The sequence below is a fragment of the Galeopterus variegatus genome, unplaced genomic scaffold, assembly GCF_000696425.1.
Source record: "Galeopterus variegatus unplaced genomic scaffold, G_variegatus-3.0.2 Scaffold392, whole genome shotgun sequence".
Lineage (NCBI taxonomy): Eukaryota > Metazoa > Chordata > Mammalia > Dermoptera > Cynocephalidae > Galeopterus > Galeopterus variegatus.
This window is the reverse complement of record NW_007726503.1, coordinates 122,522-131,781: the sequence shown is the minus strand read 5'-3', so window position 1 is coordinate 131,781 and position 9,260 is coordinate 122,522.

Below are 9,260 nucleotides of genomic sequence, written 5' to 3'. Positions count from 1 at the left end.
AAAAGGAAAAGTTTAAAAAAAAAAAGGGTAAAAAAAAAAAAAAAAAAAAAAAAAAAAAAAAAAAAAGAAAAAGAAAAAAGAAAGAAAAGATATAAAAAGATCTCAGATAGACAATCTAACAATGTACCACAAGGAACTAGATAATCAAGAATAAGCAAAACCCAAAATAAGTAGAAAAAAGAAATAATAAAAATCAGAGCAGAAATAAGTAAAATTGAGACAAAAATGCAAAACAAAAGGTCATAAGTTGGTCTTTTGAAAATAAACAAAATCAGTAAACCATTAGCCAGGTTAACCAAGAAAAAAGAAGAGAAAAGTTCTAAATAAATAAAATCAGCAATGGAGCCATTACAATTGATACCACCAAAACACAAAGGCTCATCAGTGGCTACTACAAATAATTTTACACCAATAAGTATAAAAACTCAGAGGAAGTGGATAAATTCCTGGACGTATATGCCCTAAGAAGACTGAAACAAGAAATAGAGAAGCCAAATAGACCAGTAACAAGTAATGATATTGAATCAGTTATAAGAAGTCTCCCAACAAAGAAAAGCTCAGGATAAGATGGTTTCACTGCTAAATTCTACCAAATATTTAAAGAAAAACTAATACCAATACTTCTTAAACTATTTCAAAAAATTGAAGTGGATGGAGTTCTTTCAAACTCATTCTATAAGTTAAGCACTACCATGATACCAAATCCAGGCAAGAACACAAGAAAGAAAAGAAAGAAAGAAAACCAGGCAAAGACCCAACAAAAAAAAAAGAAAACTAAAAGTTTTCCCACTACAAAGTGGAAAACACAAGGATTCCCACTCTCACTGCTTTTATTCAACATAGTACTGGAAGTCCCAGCCAGAGCAACTAGTCAAGAGAAAAGAAATAAGAAATAAAGGGGTCCAAACTGGAAAAAAGGAAGTCAAGATGCCCCTGTTTACAGATGAGATGATTTTACAAGAGAGAAACCTAAAGATTCTACCAAAACTCCTAGACCTACCTGATAAACAAATTCAGTAAAGTTGCAGGGTACAAAATAAACATACAAAAATCAGTAGCATTTCTTTTTTTTTTTTTTTCTCCTTTTTGTCTTTTTTCGTGTCCGGCAATGGATCGCAACCCTCAGTGTCACGCCCGTACCGGACCGGGACCGGCAACGGGATCGCAACCCTCGGTGTTGCTCCCACACCTCGCTCAGCCAGTGAGAGGGAACCTGTCTGTATGTGGGATCCGAACCCTCGGCGGGAGCGCCACCACGCTCCCAAGCGGCGCACTGTAGCAGTGCGCCACTGGGCCAGCCTCAGTAGCATTTCTATACATCAACAATAAACTTACAGTGAAGAAAATTAAGAAAGCTATCCCATTTATAATAGCCACATAAAAATTAAATAACTAGGAATAAATTTAAGCCAGAGGGTGAATGATCTCCACAATGAAAACTATAAAACACTGATGAAAGAAATTAAAGATGACACAAAGAATAGCAAGTCACACAATGCTGATTAAATTGGAAGAATCAATATCATCAAAATGACCATATTACCTGTATTAGTCCATTTCTGTTGCTTATAACAAAATACCTGGAACCAGGTAATTTATAAGAAAACAAAATTTATTGCTTACAGTTTCAGAGTCTGGAAAGTCTAAAGTCCAGGGGACACACCTGGTGAGGATCTTGGTGTTGGCGACAGAGACCCTGAGGTCTCACATTGCAGAAAAATGTCAGAACAGAGACAGTAGAGAGGCTAACCTCCTCATTCACTCTCTTTTTAAAGCCCTCAGAATCACACCCTTGACCACCTTTTTTTGCAGCATGGCCCTGCAATCTAATCACCTCTTCAAGGTTCCATCTTTCAATTACTGTAATAGCACTTCCCACCCTCAACAGTTACAAGTGGGGATTAAGCCTCAATGAGGTGAAGGAGGGGAGGGTATCCAATTTACAACATTCCACCCTGACTCCCCCAAACTCATGTCTTTTTCACACACAAATACATTCATTTCATTCCCAAAGTCTTAACTTGTTTCAACTCAAAAGTCTGAAGTTCAAACTTCCACCTGTGAAATAAAAAACAAGTTATCTACTTCCAAGACATAATGGTGTGGAAAACATAGGGTACATATTCTCATTCAAAAGGGAGAAATAGGCCAAAAGAAAGAGGTAACAGGTCCCAAACAAGTCTGAGAAACAACAGGGCAAGGTTTAGATCTCAAAGCTGGTGAATCATGTACCTTGACTTCATGTTCAATGTCCTCTGCATGCTGGTGTGGCAGTTGGGTCCACAAGACCTTGGGCAGCTCCACTCCTATGGCTTTCCTGGTCTGAGGCCATGCTTCAGCTCTCACAGGCTGGTATTGCATGTTGGTGCTCCACAGGCATGGGGTTTCCATGGTGGTCCTCCTCCCATGGCTCCACTAGGCATGACACTGTTGGAGTTTTTTTGCTGTAACTCTGACCCCATGTGTCTACTCAACATTGCTCTAGTGAAGACTCTATGCAGTGAATTTACCCCTGTAACAGATCTCTTCTCAGGTCCCCAGGCTTTTCCATACATCCTTTGAAATCAGGGTTGAGGCTCTCAAGGCTCCACATCTCTGGCATTCTGTGGGCCTGCATACCTAACACCATGTGGACACCACCGATGCTTCCAGCTTGTATTTTCCTAAGCTGTGGGTCCAGCCATGTCTGGGGACAATTTAGCCAAGGCTGGAGCAGCAGGGGTGTGGGAAGCAGAATCCTGAGGTGATACTGGTACCAACACAGTGGAGGGCATCTCAGGCCTATTCCCCAAGACCATTCTGTTTCCCTAGGCCTTAGGGCCTGAAATGGAAGGGTTAGCCCCAGAGGCTTCTGCAATGCCTTCAGGGCCTTTTCCCCCTTCTCTTGATAGTCCCTTTCTTTTGAACTAATCTTCTTAGCACCATTGCATTATTCTTCTGAAAATGCTCTCTGCTTCTCTACCACATGGCCAGGCTGCAAATTTTCCTAATGTTTACACTCTGCTTCCCTTTTAAATTCTAGCTTTATTTCAAGCCTTTGCTGCCATAACTCAGCATAGGCTGTTACAACTTGCCATGCAGCTTCCTGAATGTTTTTTTTTTTCCTTTTTGTCTTTTTTCGTGACCAGTAACAGGATCACAACCCTCAGTGTCGCGCCCGCACCGTGCTCAACCAGTGAGCGGACCGGTCTCTATATGGGATCCGAACCCTCGGCGGGAGCGCTGCTGCGCTCCCAAGCACCACACTCTACCGAGTGCACCACCGGGCCAGCCCTTCCTGAATGTTTTGCTGCTTAGAAATTTCTTCCGCCAAATACTCTGAGTCAGCACCGTTAAGATTCACATTCCATAAAATTTGGGGGCATGAACAGAATGCAACAAATTTCCTTGCCAGCTCACAACAAGTGTGGTCTGTGCCCCCGTTTCCAATAAGTCCTTTCTCATTTACATCTGAGATCTTAGAATGGCCTTACTGTCCATATTTCTGTCAGCATTCTGCTCTCCACCATTTAACCAGTCTCTAAAACATTCCAAACCTTCCCTGGTTTTCTTGTCTTCTTAACTTTCACCAGAATCTAGACTTTTTCTAACCTGTACCTCCAAATTCTTCCAGCCTCACCTCAACACGCAGTTCCAAAGCTGCTTCCACATTTTCAAGTATTTGTTATAAGCAACACCCCACTTCTCTGGTACCAAATTTCTGTATTAGACCATTTCTGTTGCAAAGAACAAAATAGATAAAATTGGGTAATTTATAAGGAAAATGAAATTTATTGCTTATAATTTCTGAGTCTGGGAAGTCCAAAGTCCAGGGAACACATCTAGTGAGGTTTTTAGTGGTAGCTTTACAGCAATGCAGAGGTTTTACATGGCAGAAATGGTAGAGCAGGGAGAGACTAACCTCTTTACTATCCAAAGTGATCTGTACATGCAATGCTATCCCCATCAAACTACCAATGACATACTTTACAGAAATAGAAAAAGTAATTCAAAATTTTATATGGAACGACAAGAGACACTGCATAGCCAAAGCAATCCTGAGCAAAAAGAACAAAGTGCAGGCATGACATTTCCTGCCTTCAAAATAAACTACAAAGCTATAATAATCATAACATCATGGTACTGGAACAAAAACAGACACATAGACCAAAGGAACTAGATAGAGAATTCAGAAATAAAACCACATATCTACAGCCAACTGATTTTTGACCAATTAGCCAAGAACATACACTGGGGAAAGGACAGTCTCTTCAATAAATGGTTCTGGGAAAATTGGAGATCCATATGCAGAAGAATGAAACTAGCCTCCTATCTCTCACCATATACCAAAATCAACTCAAAATGGATTAAAGACTTAAATGTAAGACCCAAATAATAAAACATCAAGAAGAAAACACAGAGGATACATTTTAGGACATAGGACTAGGCAAAGATTTTATGAATAATACTTCTGAAGCACAGGTAACAAAAGCAAAAATAAATAAATGGAATTATATCAAACTAAAAGTTTCTGCATAACAAATGAAACAATCAACAGAACAAAAAGACAACCTGAAAAGTGGGAGAAAATATTTGTAATCTATGCATCCAAACAATTAATATCCAGAATATACAAAGAACTAAAACAATTCAATAATCAAAAAGCAAATAATGTAATTAAAAAATGGGCAAAGAAGCTGAGTAGACATTTTTCAATAGAAGACATACAAATGGCCAACAGGTATATGAAAAAATGTTCAACATCACTAATCAGAGAAATGCAAATCAAAACCACAAGATATTATTCCACCCAAGTTAGAATGGCTATTATCAAAAAGATAGAAAATACCAAATACTGGTAAGGATGCTGAGAAAAGGGAACTCATACATTGTTGGTTGGAATGTAAATTAGTACAGCTATTATGAAGAACAGTAAGGAGTTTCTTCAAACAACTACAGATAGAACTATTACATAATCCAACAATCCCACTACTGAGTATATACCCAAATGAATGGAAATTAACAAGTCAAAGGGATACCTGCACTCCCATGTTTATTCCAACTCTATTCACAATATCCAAGAGTGGGAACCAACCCAAATATCCATCGATGGGTCTGGATAAAGTAAATGTGGTATATATACATAACGGAATATTATTCAGCCATAAAAAAATACCAAAAAACCCCCCTGAAATTCTGCCATTTTCAGCAACATGAATGAGCTTGGAGAAAATTATGTTAAGTGAAATAAGCCAGGTAAAAAAAGAAAACCACGTTCTCACTCATATGTAGAAGCTAAAAAAGTTTATTGCATAGAAGTAAAGAGTAGGATAGTGGGGCTGGCCCGGTGGCGCACTGCGCTAGTGTGCCGCTTGGGAAGCGCGGAGGCGCTCCCGCCGAGGGTTCGGATCCCACATACAGACCGGTTCCCGCTCACTGGCTGAGCGAGGCGCGGGGGCAACACCGAGGGTTGCGATCCCGTTGCCGGTCCCGGTCCGGTACGGGGGCGACACTGAGGGTTGCGATCCGTTGCCGGACACGGAAAAAGACAAAAAAAAAAAAGAGTAGGATAGTGGTTACTAGAGACTAGTAAATTGGGGAGGGGAGGACGGGGAGAGGGTTGTCAGTGGATACAAACTTGCAGAGAGATAGAAAGGATAAGATCTAGGTTTGATAGCAATATAGGGAGGCTACAGTCAACAATAAATTACTGTGTAACTTTGAGTAGCTAGTCAAGAGGATGTTGAATGGTCCCAAGGTGGAGAGGTCACAAAAGTTTGAGGTGATGGGTATGCTAAGTGCCCTGATATAATCATTTTGCACAGTACGAATGTACCCAAATATCCTATTGTAGTCCATAAATATATACAATTATGATGGGTCAATTAAGAAAAAAATCAACTAAAAAGAAAAAAGACTTTTTTAAACATCATAACTCTAGCCAAATCTGTTTCTCTGTTTCAGTTGATGATACCATAACTCAGACAAAAACCTTGCCTTTTTCAGGGCAAAAACCTTGGTGTAGTCTTTGGTTTACTTCTCACCTACTACATTTAATCCATCAGTAAGTCCAGCTAGTCAACCTTCAACGTCCCAAATCTAACCATTTATCATGAGCTCACGATCCTAGTTATGAAAAGTCACAATTCTCCCAACTCTGGTTCCCTACAGAGCACTTTGTTCATGGCAAGCATACTTACCTTTAAAATAATAATGAGAGAGACCAAGATAGAAAGAAAAAAGATAGGAAAGGAAGCAAGAGGAGGAGAAAGACAGAAAAGCAGAAGGAGAGGAGAGAATGGGGGGGAGGAAAGAAGAACAAGTTAAGAAAAGTGAGAAAATATGTGTGTGAGAGAAAAAGTGAGAGAACGAGAAAAAGAGAAGAGAAGAGATTGGGGGAACATAGAGAAGGAGGATGAATCACTAGAGAGGAGAAAGTTGAGAGAGAATAAGAAAGAGAGAGACATACAACTGAATCTTCAGTCCTGTGCTTTCCAGTCACCCTGTTTTCTTCCTGTATGAAAAGGCATAAGCATAAAAATAACCACTTTTTTGTTTTCTTAAAAGCAATAATGAATGCTTAAAAATCCCCTTATTAATAATAGTAATAGCCAAGTTGTAGTCTATACCCATGTGTAAACATGTCATTGCAAGAAAATCTAAAATATTCTGAGGTAAACTTACTGTGACAATACCCAGAGGCTGATACGTTCTGTGACACCTTAAAAAGCAATTCTTTGCGTGACATTTTAAATACAACGTGGTACTTTTACTCCCACTTTTATTATTAAAATATACTGATCATTTAACAAATTTTTGAATAAACAAACCATTTAATAACTATACTACAATATGGATAATATATGAAACATAAATATTCTGACTTTGAAATTTAATTCTTTAGGCCTTTGAATAATGCAGGAAAGTTTTTAGAATATAGATGAGGAATTAGGTAGTTTATTAGAGCAATACACTAATGAGATTTTGGTTCCTTTATGCATCAGTGAATTTCAGCCTTTCTCATACCCCCAGAACATACCCCTAAGTCTTAAGACTGTGTGTTTGTATCCGTGTGTTTGTGTGTGTATGTGTAATGTGTGTGTAAAAGACAGAGAGAAAAAAAAACGAATTAAGGTAAATGATCCCTATACCAGTAAGAAGAGCTATGAGTACATGTGCTACTAACATTGGATTGACAGTATTATTTATCTGAAAATGACATTGAACAATATTGCTTGTTTATTAAGTTACAACCTCTTATAAATATGGAATCTATTACGGTCTTCATGTATCATGTGCAACTCTACAATTGATCAAATAATTTTGATGGGTCTTTTCAGAAAATTTACCAGTGCTAATTCCAGGAATTAAACCAACTTATTCAATTCCATCTAATTGTCCTGCACTCTCCTAACTCAAAAAAACAACATTTATTAAACTGTAACACATCTTATTACCTTGATATAATAAAAGCATCATTCATCTAAGTGATAGAACAGCTGTAGTGAAACAAAACACTCTCTTCCCTTTTGGAGAATGGTAGGAAACAAAATCTAACAAGTGGAGTGAATTTGTAGGGAAAGCTCAGATAGAACAGTGCTGATTTTCAGAATTATGATCCTGTTAAGGAAAATTCTCCTTAGGATATTATGTAACTATCATCAATGACTGCTGCACTTGTTCACTTAGCATAGCTATATGGCATGACAAATGGAAACTGTATCTGTTTCAAGTATGCAATGTCATATTAAAAACTCTGATGTTTTGCCTTTACTCAAGTATCTTATTTCTCTCCTCATAGTTAAAACACATATATCATGATGTTATTATTAGTATTTCATTATTATACTGTACTTCTCATGAATTATACTGTATATTATTTTCCCAATAAAATTATTTAACATTGACTACGTCTACTTTTTATTTACCACTAATATAAATTTTACTTTACACTGATGTTAATATGATTAATTAAAAAATATTTTGCTACACCATTCCCATGGATTATAACATTTGCACATGTTCAAGGTAAGGCCATGCAAGGAGGCCACTTTCAAGGTGTATCTACTGCACCAAAATGCTAGTAGTTTTTTTGTTAATGTACACTTGTAATTTGTTAATGTAAATTAACACATGAATATAAATTAAAATGTTTTATGTGAACATATCAGCTCAACCTATAAAAACATGTTGATTTATAGTCACTAAGCTGTAGAAGAATGAGAGGATAAGAGGCTTTACAGAGAAGAGGTTGGAGGGTTGGAAGTTCATGTATAAAAAGAGCAGTAGAAAACTAAAAAATTTAAATTACAATCTTACGAATTTTAATCTTAAAATCAGTTTTCTAGTAATGAACAGTCCCTTATTCACTAAGAGGTAAAGAAAATGGAGGAGGAAAAATGTTTAGCAGATGTTGGACGTTCCAAATAAAGAGAGGAAGATACTGCTCCTTTTCTCAGCCTCTAGAGTAGAGGTGCTATCTATCGATATAGCATTGTAGTCAACCCATGTGGTCCATTTCAATGAATGCTCTTACAAGTGATTATTAGTTAACATGCTCTTATTTTTAAAAGTCTTACTTCCTCCACTTTTCAGAGCATCTTTTATGAGTCTTGTGAAGTTCAAATGCTTATAAGAGCTCAACGCAATCGAATTTTTCCTGGAAGGGGGAAAAGAATTGATGGTGGTGGGGAGGCAGTAGAAAATAAATGGGCCGATCCAAATGGAGATAATTAGTAATAATGAAAGACTGAATAATGACGACAGGATGAGTGGAGTTAGTTGATGTAATTTTCCCTATTTTAGGCTTTCACACCTTTTAGAGAAAAAATATATGGGTCAAATAATAGTAAAATATTTTTCCTCTCTTTGAGATTAATTTATTCATTCAACAACTATTTATTGTTCATCTATGATACTTCAGGCAAGGTGATATGGAATAAACTTACTTTTCAAACTTCCTGACAAATATGAATTTTAGGTCCCTTGCTTTCTGTACTTATATATAATAGGTTCATTTTGAGTTAAACTTATGAAAAATGTTTAAGATGTGCATGAAACACTGTAATAAAAGAACATTCACATAACTTACAAATACACAAAGGACTTTAAATTCAAATATTTTACTTCGGAAACCAGGCAGAGAAATATTTTGACAGGGCTACAATTTCGCTTTGGATGAACACCTGCTCTGCCCATTTGCCACACCTGAGAGATGTCTAGGCTATTTACATACCTTGTTAACAATTTCCCAGATCTACGACTATCATAGTGATAAAAAA